Below are 27,500 nucleotides of genomic sequence, written 5' to 3'. Positions count from 1 at the left end.
CTAACCCTAACCCTAACCCTAACCCTAACCAGAACGCAAACCTAACACTAACCCTAACACTAAACCTAACCCTAACCCTAACAATAACACTAAACCTAACCTTAACGCAAACCTAACCCTAACCCTAACGCTAACCCTATCCCTAACCCTAACGCAATCCTAAACCTAACACTAACCCTAACCCTAACCCTAACCCTAACCCTAACCCTAACCCTAACGCTAACCAAACCCTAACCCTAACTCTAACCCTAACCATAACAAGAAACCTAACTTTAATGCAAACATAATCCTAAACATAACCCTAAACCTAACCCTAACCGTATCCCTAACGCAAACCTAACACTAACCCTAAACCTAACCTAACACTAACCCTAACCCTAACCATAACCCTAAACCTAACCTTAACGCAAACATAACTCTAACCCTAACCCTAACCCTAAGCCTAACGCAAAACTAACACTAACCCTAAAACTAACCCTAACCCTAATCTTAACGCAAACCTAATCCTAACCCTAACCCTAATCCTAACGCAAACCTAACCCTAACCCTAACCCTAACCGTAACCCTAACCCTAACCCTAACGCAAACCTAACCCTAACCCTAACCCTAACCCTAACCATAACACTAAACATAACCTTAATGCAAACCTAACCCTAACCCTAACCCTAACCCTAACCCTAACCCTAACCCTAACGCAAACCTAACCCTAACCCTAACCCTAACCCTAACCCTAAACATAACCATAACACTAAACCTAACCTTAACGCAAACCTAACCTTAACCCTAACCCTAACCCTAACCCTAAATCTAACCCTAACCCTAACCCTAAAGGAAACCTATCCCTAAACCTAACCCTAACCCTAACTCTAACCCTAACCCTACACCTAACCCTAACCCTAACCCTAACCCTAACGCTAACCAAACCCTAACCCAAACTCTAACCCTAACCATAACCAGAAACCTAACTTTAACGCAAACATAATCCTAAACATAACCCTAAACCTAACCCTAACCGTATCCCTAACGCAAACCTAACACTAACCCTAAACCTAACCTAACACTAACCCTAACCCTAACCATAACCCTAAACCTAACCTTAACGCAAACATAACTCTATCCCTAACCCTAACCCTAAGCCTAACGCAAAACTAACACTAACCCTAAAACTAACCCTAACCCTAATCTTAACGCAAACCTAATCCTAACCCTAACCCTAATCCTAACGCAAACCTAACCCTAACCCTAACACTAACCGAAACCCTAAACTTAACCTTAACGCAAACCTAACCCTAACCCTATCCCTAACCCTAACCCTAACCCTAACCATAACACTAAACATAACCTTAATGCAAACCTAACCCTAACCCTAACCCTAACCCTAACCCTAACCCTAACCCTAACGCAAACCTAACCCTAACCCTAACCCTAACCCTAACCCTAATCATAACCATAACACTAAACCTAAGCTTAACGCAAACCTAACCCTAACCCTAACACTAACCCTATCCCTAACCCTAACGCAATCCTAAACCTAACCCTAACCCTAAACCTAAATCTAACCCTAACGCAAACCTAACCCTAACTGTAACCCTAACCCTAACCCTAACCCTAACGCTAACGAAACCCTAACCCTAACTGTAACCCTAACCATAACCAGAAACCTAACCTTAACGCAAACATAATCCTAACCCTAACCCTAAACCTAACCCTAACCCTATCCCTAACGCAAACCTAACACTAACCCTAAACCTACCCTAACACTAACCCTAACCCTAACCATAACCCTAAACCTAACCTTAACGCAAACATAACCCTAACCCTATCCCTAACCCTAAGCCTAACGCAAACCTAACACTAACCATAAACCTAAACCTAACCCTAACCCTAACCCTTACCCTAACTCTAACGCAAAGCTAAAACTAGCACTAACCTTAAAACTAACGCTAACCCTAACCTTAACGCAAACCTAACCCTAAACCTAGCCCTAATCCTAACGCAAACCTAACCCTAACCCTAACCCAAATCGTAACCCTAAACTTAACCTTAACGCAAACCTAACCTTAACCCTAACCCTAACCCAAACACAAACATAACTTTAACCCTAACCCTAACCTTAACTCTAAAACTAACGCTAAACCTAACCCTATCGGAAACCTATCCCTAAACCTAACCCTAACCCTAACTCTAACCCTATCCCAAACCCTAACCCTAACCCTAACGCAAACCTAACGCTAACCCTAACCCTAACCCTAGACATGAACCTAACCCTATCCCTAATCCTAACGCAAACCTAACCCTAACACTAACCCTAACAAAAACCTAACCCTAACACTAACCCTAACCCTAACGCAAACCTAACCCTAACCCTAACCCTAACCCTAACCCTATCCCTAACCCTAACCCTAACCCTATCACAAACCTAACCCTAAACCTAACCCTAAACCTAACTCTAACCCTAAACCTAACACTAACCCTAACCCTGACTCTAACCCTAATCCTAACCCTATCGCAAACCTAACCATAACCATAACCATAACCATAACACTAATTCTAAACCTAACCCTAACCCTAACCTTAACACAAACCTAACCATAACCCTAAACTTAACCCTAACCTTAACGCAAACCTAAAACTAAAACTAACCCTAACTCTAACCCTAATCCTAACCCTATCGCAAACCTAACCCTATCCATAAACCTAACCCTAACCCTAACCCTAACCCTAGACCTAAACCTAACCCTAACCCTAATCCTAACGCAAACCTAACCCTAACACTAACCCTAATGACAACCTAACCCTAACACTAACCCTAACCCTAACGGAAACCTAACCCTAACCCTAACCCTAACCCTAACCATAACCCTAAACCTAAACCTAACCCTAACCCTAAACCTAACCCTAACTCTAAAGCAAACCTAACCCTAACCCTAACCCTATCCCAACTCCTAACCCTAACCCTAACCCTAACTCTAACCCTAAACCTAACCCTAACCATAACCCTAACGCAAACCTAACCCTAATCCTAACCCTATTGCAAACCTAACCCTAACCATAAACCTAACCCTAACCCTTACCCTAAAACAAACCTAACCCTAACCCTAACCCTAACCCTAACTCTAAACCTAATCCTAAACCTAACCCTAACGGAAACCTAAGCCTAACCCTAACGCAAACCTAACACTAACCCTTAACTTAACCCTAACACTAACCCTAACCCTAACCCTAATCCCTAACCCTATCCCTAACCCTACCCCTAAAACTAACGCAAACCTAACCCTAATCCTAACCCTAAACCTAACCCTAACCCTAAACATAACACTAACCATAACCCTAACCCTAACGCAAATCTAACCCTAACCCTTACCCTAACACTATCCCTAACCCTAACCCTAACCCTAACCCTAACACAAACCTAACCCTTAACCTAAACCTAAACCTAAACCTAACACTAACCCTAACCCTAACCCTAACCCTAACGCAAACCTAACGCTAACCCTAACCCTAACCCTAGACCTAAACCTAACCCTAACCCTAATCCTAACGCAAACCTAACCCTAACACTAACCCTAACGACAACCTAACCCTAACCCTAACCCTAAACCTAACGGAAACCTAACCCTAACCCTAACCCTAACCCTGCCAATAACCCAAAACCTAACCCTAACCCTAACCCTAAACCTAACCCTAACCTTAAGCAAACCTAACCCTAACTCTAACCCTAACCCTATCCCTAACCCTAACCCTAACCCTAACCCTAACTCTAAACCTAACGCAAACCTAATCTTAACCCAAACCATAGCACTATCCCTAACCCTAACACACACCTAATACTACCCCTAACCCTAACCCTAACCCGAACCCTAACAAACGTAACCCTACCCCTAAACCTAACGCAAACCTAACCCAAACCCTTACCATAAGGCAAACATAACCCTAACCCTAACCCTCACCCTAACTCTAACGCAAACATAAACCTAACATTATACCTACACTAACCCTAACCCTAACCTTAACGCAAACCTAACCCTAACCCTAACCCTAATCCTAACGCAAACCTAACCCTAACCCTAACCATAACCCTAAACTTAACCTTAACGCAAAAATAACCCTAACCCTAACCCTAACCCTGACCCTAACCCAAACGCAAACCTAACCTTAACACTAACCCTAACCCTAACCATAACTCTAACCCTAACTCAAACCTAACCCTAACCCTAACCATAACCCTAACCCTAACCCTAACGCAAAACTAACACTAAACCTAACCCTAACCCTAACCCGAACCCTAACCCGAACGTAACCCTAACCCTAATCCTAACGCAAATCTAACCCTAAACCTTACCGTAACACAAAATTAACCCTAACACTAACCCTAACCCTAACTCTAACGCAAACCTAAACCTAACAGTAACCCTAACATTAACCCTAACCCTAACCCTAACGCATACCTAACCCTATCCCTAACGCTAATCCTAACGCAAACCTAACCCTAAACCTAACCCTAACCCTCACGCTAACCCTAACGCAAACCTATCCCTAAACCTAACCCTAACATTAACTCTAACCCTAACCCTAACGCAAACCTAACCCTAACACTAAACCTAACCCTAACCTTAACCCTAACCCTAATCCTAACCCTAACTCTAACCCTAACGCAAACCTAACCCTACCCTAACTCTAACCCTAACCCTAACCCTAACCCTAACCCTAACGCAAATCTAAACCTAACCCTAACCCTAACCATAACCATAACACTAAACCTAACCTTAACGCAAACCTATCCCTAACCCTAACCCTAACCCTAACCCTAACCCTACCTCTAACACAAACCTAAACCTAACACTAACCCTAACACTAATCCTAACCCTAAACTTAACGCAAACCTAACACTAACCCTAACCCTAATCCTAACGCAAACCTAACCCTAACCCTAACCCTAACCTTAACCATAACCCTAAACTTAACCTTAACGCAAACCTAACTCTAACCCTAACCCTAATCCTGACCCTAACCCAAACGCAAACATAACCTTAAACCTAACCCTAACCCTAATCTTAAACCTAACCCTAAACCTAACCCTATCGCAAACCTATCCGTAAACCTAACCCTAAACCTAACGCTAACCCTAATCCTAACCCTAAACCTAACCCTAACCCTAACCCTAACCCTAACCCTAACCCTAACGCATACCTAACGCTAACCCTAACCCTAACCCAGACCTAAACCTAACCCTAACCATAACCATAACGGAAACCTAACCTTAACCCTAAAACTAAGCCTAACGCAATCCTAACCGTAACCCTAACCCTAAACCTAACCCTAACCCTAACGCAAACGTAACCTTAACCCTAACACTAACCCTATCCCTACACCGAACCCTAACCCTAACCATAACGCAAACCTAACTCTAACCCTAACCCTAACCAGCCCTAAAACTAACCCTAACCCTCATCATAACGCAAAACTAACCCTAACACTAACCCTAACGAAAACCTAACACTAACACTAACCCTAACCATAAACTTAACCCTAACCCTAACCCTAACAATAACCCTAACCATAACCCTAACTCTAACGCAAACCTAATCCTAACACTAACCCTAACACTAATCCTTACCCTAAACTTAACGCAACCCTAACCCTAACCCTAACCCTAACCCTATCGCAAACCTAACCCTAACACTAACCCTAACCCTAACCCTAACCCTAACCCTAACGCAAACCTAACCCTAACACTAAACCTAACACTAACCCTATCCCTAACCGTAACCCTAACCCTAACGGAAACCTAACTATAAACGTAACCCTAAACCTAACCCTAACCCTAAACATAAACCTAACCCTAACCCTAACCCTAAACCTAACGCAAACCTAATCCTAACCCTAACCCTAACCCTAACCCTAACCCTAACCATAACACTAAACCTAACATTAACGCAAACCTAACCCTAAACCTAACCCTAACCCTAACCCTAACGCAAACCTAACCCTAATCCTAACCCTAACCCTAACCCTATCCCTAACCAAACACTAAACCTAACCTTAACGCAAACCTAACCCTAACCTAACACTAACCCTATCCCTAACCCTAACGCAATCCTAAACCTAACACTAACCCTAACCCTAAATCTAAACCTAACGCAAACCTAACCCTAACTCTAAACCTAACCCTAACCCTAACCCTAACCCTAACCCTTACGCTAACCAAACCGTAAACCTAACTCTAACCCTAACCATAACCAGAAACCTAACCTTAACGCAAACATAACCCTAACCCTAAGCCTAAAACTAACCCTAACCCTATCCCTAACGCAAACCTAACACTAACCCTAAACCTAAACCTAACACTAATACTTACCCTAAGCTTAACGCAACCCTCACCCTAACCTTATCCCTAACCCTAACGCAAACCTAACCCTAACACTAACCCTAACCCTAACCCTAACCCTAACCCTAACGCAAACCTAACCCTAACACTAACCCTAACCCTAACCATATCCCTAACCGTAACCCTAACCCTAACGGAAACCTAACTATAAACGTAACCCTAAACCTAACCCTAACCCTAAACATAAACCTAACCCTAAACCTAACCCTAAACCTAACGCAAACCTAATCCTAACCCTAACCCTAACCCTAACACTAACCCTAACCAAACACTAAACCTAACCTTAACGCAAACCTAACCCTAACCTAACACTAACCCTATCCCTAACCCTAACGCAATCCTAAACCTAACACTAACCGTAACCCTAAATCTAACCCTAACGCAAACCTAACCCTAACTCTAACCTAAAACCTAACCCTAACCCTAACCCTAACGCTAACCAAACCCTAACCCTAACTCTAACCCTAACCATAACCCGAAACCTAACCTTAACGCAAACATAACCCTAACCCTAACCCTAAACCTAACCCTAACCCTATCCCTAACGCAAACCTAACACTAACCCTAAACCTAACACTAACACTAACCCTAACCCTAACCATAACCCTAAACCTAACCTTAACGCAAACATAACCCTAACCCTAACCCTAACCCTAACCCTAACCCTAACGCTAACCTAACACTAACCCTAAACCTAAACCTAACCCTAACCCTAACCCTTACCCTAACTCTAACGCAAAGCTAAACCTAACACTAACCCTAAAACTAACCCTAACCCTAACCTAAACGCAAACCTAACCCTAACCCTAACCCTAATCCTAACGCAAACCTAACCCTAACCCTAACCCTAACCCTAACCGTAACCCTAATCTTAACCTTAACGCAAACCTAACCCTAACCCTAACCCTAACCCAAACACAAACCTAACTTTAACCCTAAACCTAACCCTAACCCTAAAACTCACGCTAAACCTAACCCTATCGGAAACCTATCCCTAAACCTAACCATAACCCTAACTCTAACCCTAACCCTAACCCTAACACTAACGCAAACCTAACGCTAACCAAAACCTAACCCTAGACCTAAACCAAACCCTATCCCTAATCCTAACACAAACCTAACCCTAACACTAACCCTAACAAAAACCTAACCCTAAATCTAAACCTAAACCTAACCTTACCCTAACCCTAACACTAACCCTAACCCTAACCCTAACGCAAACCTAACCCTAACCCTAACCCTAACCCTAACCCTAACCCTAACCCTAACCCTAACTGTAAACCTAACGCAACCCTAATCATAACCCTAACCATAACCCTAAAACTAACCCTAACCCTAACGCAAACCTAACCCTCACCCTAACCCTAAACCTAACCCGAACCCTAACCCAAACATAACCCTAACCCTAAACCTAACGCAAACTAATCTAACCCTTACCATAACGCACACCTAACCCTAACCCTAACGCAAACCTAACCTTAACCCTAACCCTAACCCTAAACCTAACCGTAACCATAACCCTAACCGTAACGCAAACCTATCCCTAAACCTAACCCAAACCCTAAGTCTAACCCTAACCCTACACCTAACCCTAACCCTAACCCTAACGCAAACCTAACGCTAATCCTAACCCTAACCTTAGCCCTAAACCTAACCCTAACCCTATTCCTAACGCAAACCTAACCATAACACTAACCCTAACGTAAGCCTAACACTAACACTAACCCTAACCCTAACCTTAACCCTAACCCTAACACTAACCATAACCCTAACCGTAACGCAAACCTAACCCTAACCCTAACCCTATCCCTAACTCTAACCCTAACGCAAACCTAACACTAACCCTAACCATAAGCCTAACCCTAACCCTAACGCAAACCTAACCCTAACCCTAACCCTTACCCTACCCCTAACCATTACCTGAACATAACTCTAACCCTAACCATAACGCAAACCTAACCCTAATCCTAACTCTATCGCAAACCTAACCCTAACCATAAACCTAATCCTAAACCTAACCCTAACGCAAACCTAAAGCTAACCCTAACCCTAAACCTAACCCTAACCCTAACCCTAACCCTAACCCTAACCCTAACCCTAATCCTAAACCTAACCCTAACGCAAACCTAACCCTAACCCTAACCCTAACCCTAACCCTAACCCTAAATCTAACCCTAACGCAAACCTAATCCTACCCCAACCATAACCCTAACGCTAACCCTAATGCAAACTTCACCCTAACCCTAACCCTAACGCAAACCTAACCCTAAATCTAACCCTAACCCTAAACCTAACCCTAACCATAACCCTAACGCAAACGTAACCCTAATCCTAACCCTATCGCAAACCTAACCCTAACCATAAACCTAACCCTAACCCTTACCCTAACGCAAACCTAAGCCTAACCCTATCCCTAACCCTAACTCTAAACCTAACCCTAAACCTAACCCTAACGCAAACCTATCCCTAAACCTAACCCTAACCCTAACCCTATCCCTAACCCTAACTTAAACCTAACCTTAAACCTAAACCTAACCCTAACCCTAAACCTAAATCTAACCCTAACGCAAACCTAATCCTACCCCAACCATAACCCTAACGCTAACCCTAATGCAAACTTCACCCTAACCCTAACCCTAAAGCAAACCTAACCCTAAATCTAACCCTAACCCTAAACCTAACCCTAACCATAACCCTAACGCAAACGTAACCCTAATCCTAACCCTATCGCAAACCTAACCCTAACCATAAACCTAACCCTAACCCTTACCCTAACGCAAACCTAAGCCTAACCCTATCCCTAACCCTAACTCTAAACCTAACCCTAAACCTAACCCTAACGCAAACCTATCCATAACCCTATCCCTAAACCTAATCCTAACCCTAACGCAAACCTAACCCAAAACCTAACCCTAAACCTAACCCTAACCCTAAACCTAACACTAACCCTAACCCTAACCCTAATGAAAACATAACCCTAAACCTAACCCTGATCCTAACCCTATCCCTAACCCTAACCCTAACCCTAACGCAAACCTAACCCTAAACCTAAACCTAAACCTAACCCTAACGCTAAACCTAATACTAACCCTAACCCTAACCCTAACGCAAACCTAACGCTAACCCTAACCCTAACCCTAGACCTAAACCTAACCCTAATCCTAATCCTATCGCAAACCTAACCCTAACACTAACCCTAACGACAACCTAACACTAACCCTAACCCTAACCCTAACGGAAACCTAACCCTAACCCAAACCCTAACCCTACCAATAACCCTAAACCTAACCCTAACACTAACCCTAACGCAAACCTAATCCTAACCCAAACTATAACTCTATCCCTAACCCTAACGCACACCTAATACTACCCCTAACCCTAACCCTAACCCGAACCCTAACACGAACGTAACCCTACCCCTAAACCTAACGCAAACCAAACCCTAAACATTACCATAACGCAAACGTAACCCTAACCCTAACCCTAACCCTAACTCTAACGCAAACATAAACCTAACACTATACCTACACTAAAACTAACCCTAACCATAACGCAAACCTAACCCTAACCCTAACCCTAATCCTAACGCAAACCTAACCCTAACCCTAAACTTAAACCTAACCCTAAACCTCACCCTATCGCAAACCTATCCGTAAACCTAACCCTAACGCTAACGCTAACCCTAACCCTAACCCTAAACCTAACCCTAAACCTAACCCTAACCCTAACCCTAACGCATACCTAAGGCTAACCCTAACACTAACCTAGACCTAAACCTAACCCTAACAGTAACCATAACGCAAACCTAACCTTAACCCTAACACTAAGCCTAACGCAAACCTAACCGTAACCCTAACCCTAAACCTAACCCTAACCCTAACGCAAACGTAACATTAACCCTAACCCTAACCCTATTCCTACACCGAACCCTAACCCTAACCATAACGCAAACCTAACTCTAACACTAACCCTAACCCTAGCCCTAAACCTAACCCTAACCCTCATCCTAACGCAAACCTAACCCTAACACTAACCCTAACGAAAACCTAACCCTAACACTAACCCTAACCGTAAACTTAACCCTAACCCTAACACTAACCGTAACTCTAACTCAAACCTAACCCGAACCCTAACCCGAACCTAACCCTAACCCTTATCCCTAACATAAACCTAACCCTAACCTTCACCCTAACGGAAACCTAACACTAACCCTAACCCTAACAATAACCCTAACCATAACCCTAACTCTAACGCAAACCTAAACCTAACACTAACTCTAACACTAATCCTTACACTAACCTTAACGCAACCCTAACCCTAACCCTAACCCTAACGCATACCTAACCCTAACACTAACCCTAACCCTAACCCTGTCCCTAACCCTAACGCAAACCTAACCTTAACCCTTAGCCTAACCCTAACCCTAAACCTAACGCTAACCCTAATTCTAACCTTAACCCAAACCCTAACCCTAACGCAAACCTAACGACAATCCTAACCCTAACCCTAGACTTAAACCTAACCCTAACCCTAATCCTAGCACAAACCTAACCCTACCACTAACCCTAACGAAAACCTAACCCTAACCCTAACCCTAACGGAAACCTAACCCTAACTCTAACCCTAACCCTATCCCTAACCCTAACCCTAACCCTAACCCTAATTCTAACCCTAACGCAAACCTAATCCTAACCCAAACCATAACCCTATCCCAAACCTAACGCACACCTAATACTACCCCTAACCCTAACCCTAACCCGAACCCTAACACGAACGTAACCCTACCCCTAAACCTAATGCAAACCTAACCCTAACCCTTACCATAACGCAAACGTAACCCTAACCCTAAATCTAACCCTAACACTAACGCAAACATAAACCTAAGACTATACCTACACTAACCTTAACCCTAACCTTAACGCAAACCTAACCCTAACCCTAACCCTAATCCTAACGCAAACCTAACCCTAACCCTAACCATAACCCTAACTTAACCTTAACGCAAAAATAACCCTAAACCTAACCCTAACCCTGACCCTAACCCAAACGCAAACGTAACCTTAACACTAACACTAACCCTAACCCTAACTCTAACCCTAACGCAAACCTAATCTAACCCTAACCATAACCCTAACCCTAACCCTAACGCAAAACTAACACTAACCCTAACCCTAACCATAACCCGAACCCTAAACCGAACGTAACCCTAACCCTAAACCTTACCATAACACAAAAGTAACCCTAACCCTAACCCTAACCCTAACTCTAACGCAAACCTAAACCTAACAGTAACCCTAACATTAACCCTAACCCTAACCCTAACGCATACCTAACCCTATCCCTAACGCTAACCCTAACGCAAACCTAACCCTAAACCTAACCCTAACCCTCACGCTAACCCTAACGCAAACCTATCCCTAAACCTAACCCTAACCCTAACTCTAACCCTAACCCTAACGCAAACCTAACCCTAACACTAAACCAAACCCTAACCTTAACCTTAACCTAATCCTAACCCTAACTCTAACCCTAACGAAAAACCTAACCCTACCCTAACCCTAACCCTAACCCTAACCCTAACCCTAACGCAAACCTAAACCTAAACCAAACCCTAACCCTAACCCTAACCCTACCTCTAACAAAAACCTAAACCTAACACTAACCCTAACACTAATCCTAACCCTAAACTTAACGCAAACCTAACACTAACCCTAACCCTAATCCTAACGCAAACCTAACCCTAACCCTAAACCTAACCTTAACGATAACCCTAAACTTAACCTTAACGCAAACCTAACTCTAACCCTAACCCTAACCCTGACCCTAACCCAAACGCAAACCTATCCGTAAACCTAACCCTAACCCTAACGCTAACCCTAACCCTAACCCTAAACCTAACCCTAACTCTAACCCAAACCCTAACCCTAACGCATACCTAACGCTAACCCTAACCCTAACCCAGACCTAAACCTAACCCTAACCCTAACCATAACGCAAACCTAACCTTAACCCTAACACTAAGCCTAACGCAAACCTAACTGTAACCCTAACCATAAACCTAACCCTATCGTTAACCCTAACGCAAACCTAACCTTAACCCTAACCCTAACCATAACCATAACGCTAACCCTAACCCTAAACCTAGCCCTAAAACTAACCCTAACCCTAATCCTAACGCAAAACTAACCCTAACCCTACCCAAAACGAAAACCTACACTAACACTAACCCTAACCCTAAACTTAACCCTAACCCTAACATTAACATTAACCCTAACCCTAATCCTAACGCAAACTTAACCCTAGACCTAACCCTAACACTAACTCTAATCCTAAACTCAAACCTAACCCTAAACTTAACCATAACACTAACCCTAACCCTAACGCAAACCTAACCGTAAACCTAACCCTAACCATAACCCAAACCTAACCCTAACCTAACCCTAACGCAAACCTAACCCTAATCCTAACTCTATCGCAAAACTAACCCTAACCATAAACCGAACCCTAACTCTTATCCTAACGCAAACCTAACGCTAACCCTAACCCTAACCGTAACTCTCAACCTAACCCGAAACCTAACCCTAACGCAAACCTATCCCTAACCCTAACCCTAACCCTAACCCTATCCCTAACCCTAACCCTAACCCTAACGCAAACCTAACCCTAAACCTAACCCTAACCCTCACGCTAACCCTAACGCAAACCTATCCCTAAACCTAACATTAACCCTAACTCTAACCCTAACCCTTACGCAAACCTAACCCTAACACTAAACCTAACCCTAAACCTAATCCTAACCCTAACTCTAACCCTAACGCAAACCTAACCCTACCCTAACCCTAACCCTAACCCTAACCCTAAAGCAAACCTAACCCTAACCCTAACCCTAACCCTATCTCTAAACCTAACCCTAACCCTAACCTTAACTCTAACCCTAACGCAAACCTAATCCTAACCCAAACCATAACCCTAACCCTAACCCTAAAGCACACCTAATACTACCCCTAACCCTAACCCTAACCCGAACCCTAACACGAACGTAACCCTACCCCTAAACCTAACGAAAACCTAACCTTAACCCTTACCATAACGCAAACGTAACCCTAACCCTAACCCTAACGCTAACTATAACACAAACATAAACCTAACACTATACCTACACTAACCCTAACCCTAACCTTAACGCAAACCTAACCCTAACCATAACCCTAATCCTAACGGAAAACTAACCGTAACCCTAACCATAACCCTAAACTTAACCTTAACGCAAAAATAACCCTAACCCTAACCCTGACCATTAACCCAAACGCAAACCTAACCTTAACCCTAACCCTAACCCTAACTCTAACCCTAACGCAAACCTAATCCTAACCCTAACCATAACCCTAACTTTAACCCTAACGCAAAACTAACACTAACCCTAACCCTAACCCTAACGCAAAACTAACCCTAACCCTAACCCTAACCCTAACCCTAACCCTAACCCTAACCCTAACCCTAACCCTAACCCAAACCCTAACCCTAACCCTAACCCTAAACCTATCCATAACCCTTATCATAACGCAAACCTAACCCTAACCCTAACCATAACCCTAACTCTAACGCAAACCTAAACCTAACACTACCCTAACATTAACCCTAACCCTAAACCTAATGCAAACCTAACCCTAATCCTAACCCTAACCCTAACGCAAACCTAACCCTAACCCTAATCCTAATCCTAACGCAAACCTAACTCTAAACCTAACCCTAACCTAACCATAACCTTAAACTTAACCTTAACGCAAACCTAACTTTAACCCTAACCCTAACCCTAACCCAAACGCAAACCTAACCTTAACCCTAACCCTAACCATAACCCTATCGCAAACCTATCCCTAAACCTAACCCTAACCCTAACTCTAATCCTAACCCTAACCCTAACCCTAACCCTAACGCAAACCTAACCCTAACCCTAACCATAACCCTAACTCTAACGCAAACCTACACCTAACACTAACCCTAACATTAACCTTAACGCAAACCTAACCTTAACCATAACAATAACCCTAAAACTAAACCTAACCCTAATCCTAAGCCTATCGCAAACCTATCCCTAAACCTAACCCTAACCCTAACTCTAACCCTAAACCTAACCCTAACCCTAACCGTAACGCAAACCTAACGCTAACCCTAACCCTAACCCTAGACCTAAACCTAACCCTAACCCTAATCCTAACGCAAACCTAACCCTAACAATAATCCTAACGAAACGTAACACTAACACTAACCCAAAACCTAACCTTAACCCTTACCCTAACACTAACTCTAACCCTAACCCTAATGCAAACCTAACCCTAACCCTAACCCTAACCCTAACCCTAACCCTAACCCTAACCCTAACTCTAACCCTAACACAAACCTAAACATAACCATTACCATAACCCTAACCCTAACCCTAACACAAACCAAAACCTAAGCCTAACCCTAACCCTAACCCTAACACCAACCTAACCATAACCCTAACCCTAACGCAAACCTAACCCTAACCCTAACCCAAACGCAAACCTAAACTTAACCCTAACCCTAACCCTATCCTAAACCTAAACCTAAACCTAACCCTAACCCTAATTCTAATACTAACCCTGACCCTAACCCTAACGCAAAACTAACGCTAACTCTAACCCTAACCGTAGACCTAAACCTAACCCTAACCGAAATCCTAACTCAAACCTAACCCTAACACTAACCCTAAAGAAAACCTAACCCAAACACTAAACCTAACCCTAACCTTAACCCTAACCCTAACACTAACCCTAATCCTAACCGTAACGCACAGCTAACTCTAACCCTAACCCTAACACTAACCCTAACGCAAAGCTAACCCTATCCTTAACCCTAAACCTAACACTAACCCTAACCCTAACCGTAACGCACACCTAACCCTAACCATAACCCTAACCCTAACCCTAACGCAAACCTAACCCTAACCCTAACCCTAACCCGAACCCTAACCCGAAACTAACCCTTACCCTTACTCTAACGCAAACCTAACCCTAACCTTTACCATAACGCAAACCTAACCCTAACTCTAACCATAACCCTAACTCTAACGCAAACCTAAACCTAACACTAATCCTAACATTAACCCTAAGCCTAACTCTAATACAAACCTAACCCTAACCCTAACTCTAACCCTAACGCAAACCTAACCCTAATCCTAACCCTAACCCTAAACCTAAACCTAACCCTAACCCTAAACCTAACGCAAACCTAACCTTAACCCTAACCCTAACCCTAAACCTAACCCTAACCCTAACCATAACCGTAACGCAAACCTATTCCTAAACCTAACCCTAACCCTAACTGTAATCATAACCCTACACCTAACCCTAACCCTAACCCTAACGCAAACTTAACGCTAACCCTAACCCTAACCCTAGCCCTAAACCTAACCCTAACCCTAATCCTAACGCAAACTTAACCTTCACACTAACCCTAACGAAAACCTAACACTAACACTAACCCTAACCCTAACCTTAACCCTAACCCTACTCTAACCCTAACCCTAAACCTAACAAAAACCTAACCCTAACCCTAACCCTAACCTAACCTTAACTCTAACCCTAACGCAAACCTAACCCTAACCCTAACCTTAACCCGAACCCTAACCCTAACGCAAACCTAAACCTAAACCTAACCCTAACCCTACCCTAACGCAAACCTACCCTAACCCTAACCCTAACCCTAAACCTAACCCTAAACCTAACCCTACACCTTGCCCTAATGCAATCCTAACCCTAACCCTAACCCTAACCCTAACCCTAACCCTAACGCAATCCTAACCCTCAACCTAAACCTAACCCTAACCCTAACCCTAACCCTGACCAAAACCCTAACGCAAACCTAATCCTAAGCATAACCCTAATCCTATCGCAAACATAACCCTTACCCTGACCCTAACTCTAACTCTAACGCAAACCTAAACCTACACTAACCCTAACACAAACCCTAACCCTAACCCTAACGCAAACATAACCTTAACCCTAACCCTAAATCTAACGCAACCTAACCCTAACCCTAACCCTAATAATAACCCAAACCCTAACTCTAACCCTAACGCAAACCTAACCCTAACCAAAACCATAAACCAAACCCTAATGCAAACCTAACCCTAACCCTAACCTTAACACAAACCTAACCCTAACCCTAACCCTAACCCTAACCATAACCCTAACTGTAACGCAAACCTAAACCTAACACTAACCCTAATACTAACCCTAACCCTAACCCTAACGCAAACCTAACCTTAACCCTAACCCTAACTCTAACGCAACATAACCCTAACCCTAACCCTAATAATAACCCTAAACCTAACTGTAACCCTTACGTAAACCTAACCCTAACCAAAACCATAAACCTAACCTTAACACAAACCTAAACGTAACCCTAACCCTAACCATAACCATAACCCTAACTCTAACGCAAACCTAAACCTAACACTAACATTAGCACTAACACTAACCCTAACCCTAACGCAAATCTAACCCTAACCATAACCCTAATGCTAACGCAAACCTAACCCTAACCCTAACCCTAACCCTAACCCTAAACTTAACCTTATGGCAAACCTAACCCTAACCATAACCCAAACGCAAACCTAACCTTAACCCTAACCCTAAACCTAACCCTATCGCAAACCTATCCCTAAACCTAACCCTAACCCTAACTCTAATCCTAATCCTAACCTTAACCCTAACCCTAACGCAAAACTAACGCTAACTGTAACCCTAAACCTAGACCTAAACCTAACCCTAAACCTAATCCTAACGCAAACCTAACCCTAACACTAACCCTAACGAAAACCTAACCCTAACCCTAACCCTAACCCTAACCCTAACCCTAACCCTACCAATAACCCTAAACCAAACCTAACCCTATCCCTAAACCTAACCCTAACCCTAAAGCAAACCTAACCCTATCCCTAACCCTAACCCTATCTCTAAACCTAACCCTAACCCAAATTTAACTCTAACCCTAACGCAAACCTAATCCTAACCCAAACCATAACCCTAACCCTAACCCTAACGCACACCTAATACTACCCCTAACCCTAACCCTAACCCGAACCCTAACACCAACGTAACCCTACCCCTAAACCTAACGCAAACCTAACCTTAACCCTTACCATAACGCAAACGTAACCCTAACCCTAACCCTAACGCTAACTATAACACAAACATAAACCTAACACTATACCTACACTAACCCTAACCCTAACCTTAACGCAAACCTAACCCTAACCATAACCCTAATCCTAACGGAAAACTAACCGTAACCCTAACCATAACCCTAAACTTAACCTTAACGCAAAAATAACCCTAACCCTAACTCTGACCATTAACCCAAACGCAAACCTAACCTTAACCCTAACCCTAACCCTAACTCTAACCCTAACGCAAACCTAAACCTAACCCTAACCATAACCCTAACTTTAACCCTAACGCAAAACTAACACTAACCCTAACCCTAACCCTAACGCGAACCCTTACCCGAACGTAACCGTAACCCTAAACCTAACGCAAACCTATCCCTAAACCTTACCAAAACACAAAAGTAATCCTAACCCTAACCCTAACCCTAACTCTAACGCAAAGCTAAACCTAACAGTAACCCTAACATTAACCCTAACCTAACCCTAACGCATCCCTAACCCTATCCCTAACGCTAACCCTAACGCAAACCTAACCCTAAACCTAACCCTAACCCTCACGCTAACCCTAACGCAAACCTATCCCTAAACCTAACATTAACCCTAACTCTAACCCTAACCCTTACGCAAACCTAACCCTAACACTAAACCAAACCCTAAACCTAATCCTAACCCTAACTCTAACCCTAACGCAAACCTAACCCTACCCTAACCCTAACCCTAACCCTAACCCTAAAGCAAACCTAACCCTAACCCTAACCCTAACCCTATCTCTAAACCTAACCCTAACCCTAACCTTAACTCTAACCCTAACGCAAACCTAATCCTAACCCAAACCATAACCCTAACCCTAACCCTAAAGCACACCTAATACTACCCCTAACCCTAACCCTAACCCGAACCCTAACACGAACGTAACCCTACCCCTAAACCTAACGAAAACCTAACCTTAACCCTTACCATAACGCAAACGTAACCCTAACCCTAACCCTAACGCTAACTATAACACAAACATAAACCTAACACTATACCTACACTAACCCTAACCCTAACCTTAACGCAAACCTAACCCTAACCATAACCCTAATCCTAACGGAAAACTAACCGTAACCCTAACCATAACCCTAAACTTAACCTTAACGCAAAAATAACCCTAACCCTAACCCTGACCATTAACCCAAACGCAAACCTAACCTTAACCCTAACCCTAACCCTAACTCTAACCCTAACGCAAACCTAATCCTAACCCTAACCATAACCCTAACTTTAACCCTAACGCAAAACTAACACTAACCCTAACCCTAACCCTAACGCAAAACTAACCCTAACCCTAACCCTAACCCTAACCCTAACCCTAACCCTAACCCTAACCCTAACCCTAACCCAAACCCTAACCCTAACCCTAACCCTAAACCTATCCATAACCCTTATCATAACGCAAACCTAACCCTAACCCTAACCATAACCCTAACTCTAACGCAAACCTAAACCTAACACTACCCTAACATTAACCCTAACCCTAAACCTAATGCAAACCTAACCCTAATCCTAACCCTAACCCTAACGCAAACCTAACCCTAACCCTAATCCTAATCCTAACGCAAACCTAACTCTAAACCTAACCCTAACCTAACCATAACCTTAAACTTAACCTTAACGCAAACCTAACTTTAACCCTAACCCTAACCCTAACCCAAACGCAAACCTAACCTTAACCCTAACCCTAACCATAACCCTATCGCAAACCTATCCCTAAACCTAACCCTAACCCTAACTCTAATCCTAACCCTAACCCTAACCCTAACCCTAACGCAAACCTAACCCTAACCCTAACCATAACCCTAACTCTAACGCAAACCTACACCTAACACTAACCCTAACATTAACCTTAACGCAAACCTAACCTTAACCATAACAATAACCCTAAAACTAAACCTAACCCTAATCCTAAGCCTATCGCAAACCTATCCCTAAACCTAACCCTAACCCTAACTCTAACCCTAAACCTAACCCTAACCCTAACCGTAACGCAAACCTAACGCTAACCCTAACCCTAACCCTAGACCTAAACCTAACCCTAACCCTAATCCTAACGCAAACCTAACCCTAACAATAATCCTAACGAAACGTAACACTAACACTAACCCAAAACCTAACCTTAACCCTTACCCTAACACTAACTCTAACCCTAACCCTAATGCAAACCTAACCCTAACCCTAACCCTAACCCTAACCCTAACCCTAACCCTAACCCTAACTCTAACCCTAACACAAACCTAAACATAACCATTACCATAACCCTAACCCTAACCCTAACACAAACCAAAACCTAAGCCTAACCCTAACCCTAACCCTAACACCAACCTAACCATAACCCTAACCCTAACGCAAACCTAACCCTAACCCTAACCCAAACGCAAACCTAAACTTAACCCTAACCCTAACCCTATCCTAAACCTAAACCTAAACCTAACCCTAACCCTAATTCTAATACTAACCCTGACCCTAACCCTAACGCAAAACTAACGCTAACTCTAACCCTAACCGTAGACCTAAACCTAACCCTAACCGAAATCCTAACTCAAACCTAACCCTAACACTAACCCTAAAGAAAACCTAACCCAAACACTAAACCTAACCCTAACCTTAACCCTAACCCTAACACTAACCCTAATCCTAACCGTAACGCACAGCTAACTCTAACCCTAACCCTAACACTAACCCTAACGCAAAGCTAACCCTATCCTTAACCCTAAACCTAACACTAACCCTAACCCTAACCGTAACGCACACCTAACCCTAACCATAACCCTAACCCTAACCCTAACGCAAACCTAACCCTAACCCTAACCCTAACCCGAACCCTAACCCGAAACTAACCCTTACCCTTACTCTAACGCAAACCTAACCCTAACCTTTACCATAACGCAAACCTAACCCTAACTCTAACCATAACCCTAACTCTAACGCAAACCTAAACCTAACACTAATCCTAACATTAACCCTAAGCCTAACTCTAATACAAACCTAACCCTAACCCTAACTCTAACCCTAACGCAAACCTAACCCTAATCCTAACCCTAACCCTAAACCTAAACCTAACCCTAACCCTAAACCTAACGCAAACCTAACCTTAACCCTAACCCTAACCCTAAACCTAACCCTAACCCTAACCATAACCGTAACGCAAACCTATTCCTAAACCTAACCCTAACCCTAACTGTAATCATAACCCTACACCTAACCCTAACCCTAACCCTAACGCAAACTTAACGCTAACCCTAACCCTAACCCTAGCCCTAAACCTAACCCTAACCCTAATCCTAACGCAAACTTAACCTTCACACTAACCCTAACGAAAACCTAACACTAACACTAACCCTAACCCTAACCTTAACCCTAACCCTACTCTAACCCTAACCCTAAACCTAACAAAAACCTAACCCTAACCCTAACCCTAACCCTAACCCTAACTCTAACCCTAACGCAAACCTAACCCTAACCCTAACCTTAACCCGAACCCTAACCCTAACGCAAACCTAAACCTAAACCTAACCCTAACCCTACCCTAACGCAAACCTACCCTAACCCTAACCCTAACCCTAAACCTAACCCTAAACCTAACCCTACACCTTGCCCTAATGCAATCCTAACCCTAACCCTAACCCTAACCCTAACCCTAACCCTAACGCAATCCTAACCCTAAACCTAAACCTAACCCTAACCCTAACCCTAACCCTGACCAAAACCCTAACGCAAACCTAATCCTAAGCATAACCCTAATCCTATCGCAAACATAACCCTTACCCTGACCCTAACTCTAACTCTAACGCAAACCTAAACCTACACTAACCCTAACACAAACCCTAACCCTAACCCTAACGCAAACATAACCTTAACCCTAACCCTAAATCTAACGCAACCTAACCCTAACCCTAACCCTAATAATAACCCAAACCCTAACTCTAACCCTAACGCAAACCTAACCCTAACCAAAACCATAAACCAAACCCTAATGCAAACCTAACCCTAACCCTAACCTTAACACAAACCTAACCCTAACCCTAACCCTAACCCTAACCATAACCCTAACTGTAACGCAAACCTAAACCTAACACTAACCCTAATACTAACCCTAACCCTAACCCTAACGCAAACCTAACCTTAACCCTAACCCTAACTCTAACGCAACATAACCCTAACCCTAACCCTAATAATAACCCTAAACCTAACTGTAACCCTTACGTAAACCTAACCCTAACCAAAACCATAAACCTAACCTTAACACAAACCTAAACGTAACCCTAACCCTAACCATAACCATAACCCTAACTCTAACGCAAACCTAAACCTAACACTAACATTAGCACTAACACTAACCCTAACCCTAACGCAAATCTAACCCTAACCATAACCCTAATGCTAACGCAAACCTAACCCTAACCCTAACCCTAACCCTAACCCTAAACTTAACCTTATGGCAAACCTAACCCTAACCATAACCCAAACGCAAACCTAACCTTAACCCTAACCCTAAACCTAACCCTATCGCAAACCTATCCCTAAACCTAACCCTAACCCTAACTCTAATCCTAATCCTAACCTTAACCCTAACCCTAACGCAAAACTAACGCTAACTGTAACCCTAAACCTAGACCTAAACCTAACCCTAAACCTAATCCTAACGCAAACCTAACCCTAACACTAACCCTAACGAAAACCTAACCCTAACACTAAACCTAACCCTAAACTTAAACCTAACCCTAACAATAACCCTAACCCTAACCCTAACGGAAACCTAACCCTAACCCTAACCCTACCCCTAACTCTAACCCTAACGCAAACCTAACACTAACCCTAACCATAACCCTAAACCTAACGCAAACATAACCCTAACCCTAACCCGAACCCGAACCTAACCCTAACCCTAACCCTAACGCAAAACTAACCCTAACCGTTACCATAACGCAAACCTAATCCTAACCCTAAGCATAACCCTACTCTAACGCAAACATAAACCTAACACAAACCCTAACATTAACCCTAACCCTAAGTCTAACGCAAACCTAACCTTAACCCTAACCCTAACCCTAACGCAAACCTAACCCTAATCCTAACCCTAACCCTAACCCTAACCATAACCCTAACGCAAATCTATAGTTAACCCTAACCCTAACCCTAAACCTAAACTTAAACCTAACCCTAACCCTAACAGAAACCTATCCCTAAAACTAAACCTAACCCTAACTCTAACCCTACTCCTACACCTAACCCTAACCCTAATCCTAATGCAAACTTATCGCTAACATAACCCTAACCCTAGCCCTAAACCTAACCCTAACTCTAACCCTAACGCAAACCTAACCGTAACACTTACCATAACCCTAACCTAACCCTAAAGCAAACCTAACCCTAACACTAACCCTAACCCTAACACGAACCTAACCCTAACATTAACCCTAACACAAACCTAACCCTAACCATTACCCTAACGCAAACCTAAACTACAACTAACCCTAACCCTAAATCTAACGCAAACCTAAACCTAACACTAACCCTAACACTAATCCTAACCCTAACCTAACGCAAACCTAATCTTAACCCTAACCCTGACCTTAACGCAAACCTAACCCTAACCCTAACCCTAACCCTAACCCTAAACCTAAACCTAACTCTAATCGTAACGCAAACTTAAAACTAACCATAACCCTAAACATAACCATAACGCAAACCTAACCCTAACCCTAACCCTAACCCTAACCATAACCCTAAACCTAACCTTCACGCAAAGCTAACCCTAACCCTAACCCTGACCGTAACCCTAACCATAACCCTAAACTTAACCTTAACGCAAACCTAACCCTAACACTAACCCTAAGCCAAACGTAAACCTAACCTTAATCCTAACCCAAAACCTATCGCAAACCTATCCCTAAACCTAAACCTAACTCTAACTCTAATCCTAACCCAAACCCTAAGCCTAACGCAAAACTAACGGTAACTCTATCCCTAACCCTAGACCTAAACCTAACCCTAACCCTAATCCTAACGCAAACCTAACTCTAACACTAACCCTAACGAAAACCTAAACCTAACACTAAACCTAACCCTAACCTTAACCCTAACCCTAACACTAACCCTAACCCTAACCCTAACGCAAACCTAACACTAACCCTAACCCTATCCCTAACCCTAACTCTAACCATGACGCAAACCTAACTCTAACCCTAACCATAACCCTAACCCTAACCATAACGCAAACGTAACCCTAACCCTAACCCTAACCCGAACCCTAACCCGAAACTTACCCTAGCCCTAACCCTAACGCAAACCTAACCCTAACCCTTACCATAACGCAAACCAATCCCTAACCCTAACCATAACCCTAACTCTAACGCAAACCTAAACCTAACACTAACCCTAACACTAACCCTAACCCTAACCCTAACGCAAACCTAACCCTAACCCTAACCCTAATCCTAACACAAACCTAACCCTAACCCTAACCCTAACCCTAAACATAATCTTAAACTTAACCTTAACGCAAACCTTACCCTAACCCTAACCCTAACCCTAACCCAAACGCAAACCTAACCTTAACCCTAACCCTAACCATAACCCTATCGCAAACCTATCCCTAAACCTAACCCTAACACTAACTCTAATCCTAACCCTAACCCTAACCCTAACCCTAACGCAAACCTAACCCTAACCCTAACCATAACCCTAACTCTAACGCAAACCTACACCTAACACTAACCCTAACATTAACCCTAACGCAAACCTAACCTTAACCCTAACACTAACCCTAACCCTATCGCAATCCTATCCGTAAACCTAACCCTAACCCTAACTCTAATCCTAACCCTATCCCTAACCCTAACCCTAACGCAAAACTAACGCTAACTCTAACCCAATCCCTAGACCTAAACCTAACCCTAAACCTAATCCTAACGCAAAGCTAACCCTAACACTAACCCTAACGAAAACCTTACACTAAAACTAAACCTAACCCTAACCTTAAACCTAACCCTAACACTAACCCTAACCCTAACCCTAACGCAAACCAAAGCCTAACCCTAACCCTAACCACAACTCTAACCCTAACGAAACTTAACCCTAACCTTAACCATAACACTAACCCTAACCCTAACCCTAACGCAAACCTAACCCTAACCCTAACCCTAACCAGAACCGTAACTCGAACCTAACCCTAACCCTAACGCAAACCTAACCCTAACCCTTACCATAACGCAAACCTAACCCTAACCCTAACCCTAACCCTAACCCTAACCTTAACCCTAAACCTAACACTAACCCAAACATTAACCCTAACCCTAACCCTAACGAAAACCTAACCCTAACCCTAACCCTAACGCAAACCTAACCCTAATCCTAACCCTAATCCTAACCCTAACCCTAACCCAAAACTAACCTTAACCCTAGCAATAACCCTAAACCTAAACCTAACCCTAACCCTAACCCTAACGCAAACCTATCCCAAAACCTAACCCTAACCCTAACTCTAACCCTAACCCTACACCTAACCCTAACCCTAACCCTAACAAAACCTGACGCTAACCCTAACCCTAACCCTAGCCCTAAACCTAACCCTAACCCTAATCCTAACGCAAACTTAACCCTAACACTAAACCTAACGAAAACCTAACACTAACATTAACACTAAACCTAACCTTAACCCTAACCCTAACACTAACCCTAACCATAACCCTAACGAAAACCTAACCTTAACGCTAACCCTACCCTAACCCTAACCCTAAACCTAACACTAACCCAAACATTAACCCTAACCCTAACCCTAACGCAAACGTAACCCTAACCCTAACGCAAACCTAACCTTAACCCTAACAATAACCCTAAACCTAAACCTAACCCTAACCCCAACCCTAAACCTAACTCTAACCCTAACGCAAACCCAACCTTAACCCTAACAATAACCCTAAACCTAAACCTAACCCTAACCCCAACCCTAAACCTAACTCTAACCCTAACGCATACCTAACCCTAAAACTAACCCTAACCCTACCCCTAACCATAACCCGAACCTAACCCAAACTCTAACCCTAATGCAAACCTAACCCTAAACCTCACCCTATCGCAAACCTAACACTAACCACAAACCTAACCCTAACCCTAACGCTAACGCAAACGTAACCCTAACCCTAAACCTAACCCTACTCTAAACCTAACCCTAAACCTAACCCTAACGTAAACCTAACCCTAACCTTAACCCTAACCCTAACCCTAACCCAAAACCTAACCCTAACCCTAGCCTTAACGCAATCCTAACCCTAACCCTAACCCTAACCCTAACCCTAACCCTAATGCAGACCTAACCATAACCCTAACCCAAATCCTAACGCAAACCTAACCCTAAACCTAACCCTAACCATAACGCTAAACTTAACCATAACGCAAACCTAACCCTAAGCCTAACCCTAACCCTAACCCAAACGCAAAACTAAACTTAACCATAACCCTAACCCAACCCTAAAAGTAATCCTAACCTAACCCTAACCCTAACCATAACCCTAACCCTAACCCTAACCCTAACCCTAGACCCAAAACTAACCCTAACCCTAATCCAAACGCAAACCTAACCATAACAATAACCCTAAAGAAAACCTAACCCTAACACTAAACGTAGCCCTAACCTTAACCCTAACCTAACACTAACCCTAACACTAACCCTAACGCAAACCTAAACCTAACTCTAACCCTAACCCTAACCCGATCCCTAACTCGAACCGAACCCTAACCCTAACCCTAACGCAAACCTAACACTAAACCTTACCATAACGCAAACTTAACCTTAACCCTAACCCTAACCCTAACTCTAAAGCAAACCTACACCTAACACTAACCCTAACATTAAACCTAACACTACCCAACGCAAACCTAACTCTAACACTAACCCTAACCCTAACGCAAACCTAACCCTCACCCTAAAGCTAACCCTAACCCTAACCCTAACGCAAACCTTACCTTAACCCTAACCCTAACCCTAACCCTAACCCTAACCCTAACGCAAACCTATCCCTAAACCTAACCCTAACACTAACTCTAAGCCTAACCCAACACCTAACCGTAACCCTAACCCTAACGCAAACCTAACGCTAACACTAACCGTAACGAAAACCTAACACTAACACTAACCCTGACCCTAACCATAAACCTAACCCTAAACCTAACTCTAACCAAACCCTAACCCTAACCTTAACCCTACCCCTAACCATAACCCGAACCTAACCATAACCCTAACCCTAACGCAAGCCTAACCCTAATACTAACCCTATCGCAAACATAACCCTAACCATAAACTTAATCATAACCCTAACCCTAACGCAAACCTAACCCTAACCCTGAACCTAATCCTACTCTAAACCTAACTGTAAACCTAACCTTAACGCAAACCTTACCCTAATCCTAACCCTAAACCTAGCCCTAACGCTATCCTAACCCTAACCCTAACCCTAACCCTAACCTTAACACTAACGCAAACCTAAACCTAAACCTAACCCTAACCCTAAACCTAACCCTAACCCTAACGCAAATTAACACTAACCCTAAACGTAACCCTAACCCTAACCCTAACCATAACTCTAACGCAAACCTAAAACTAACATTTACCCTAACACTAACCCTAACCATAACCCTAACGCAAACCTAACCCTAACCCTAAACCGAAACCTACTCTAAACCTAACTCTAAACCTAACCCTAACGCAAACCTAACCCTAACCGTAACCCTAATCCTAACCCTAACCCTAAACCTAGCCATAACACTATCCTAACCCTAACCATAACCCTAACCCTAATGCAGACCTAACCATAACCCTAACCCTAATCCTAACGCAAACCTAACCCTAACCCTAACCCTAATCCTAACCATAACCCTAAA

This window comes from Rhinolophus sinicus, chromosome 14, assembly GCF_057876585.1.
Source record: "Rhinolophus sinicus isolate RSI-liver-muscle chromosome 14, RSI-T2T, whole genome shotgun sequence".
Lineage (NCBI taxonomy): Eukaryota > Metazoa > Chordata > Mammalia > Chiroptera > Rhinolophidae > Rhinolophus > Rhinolophus sinicus.
The sequence above is the reverse complement of the archived record's forward strand: the minus strand, read 5'-3'. Positions refer to the sequence as shown.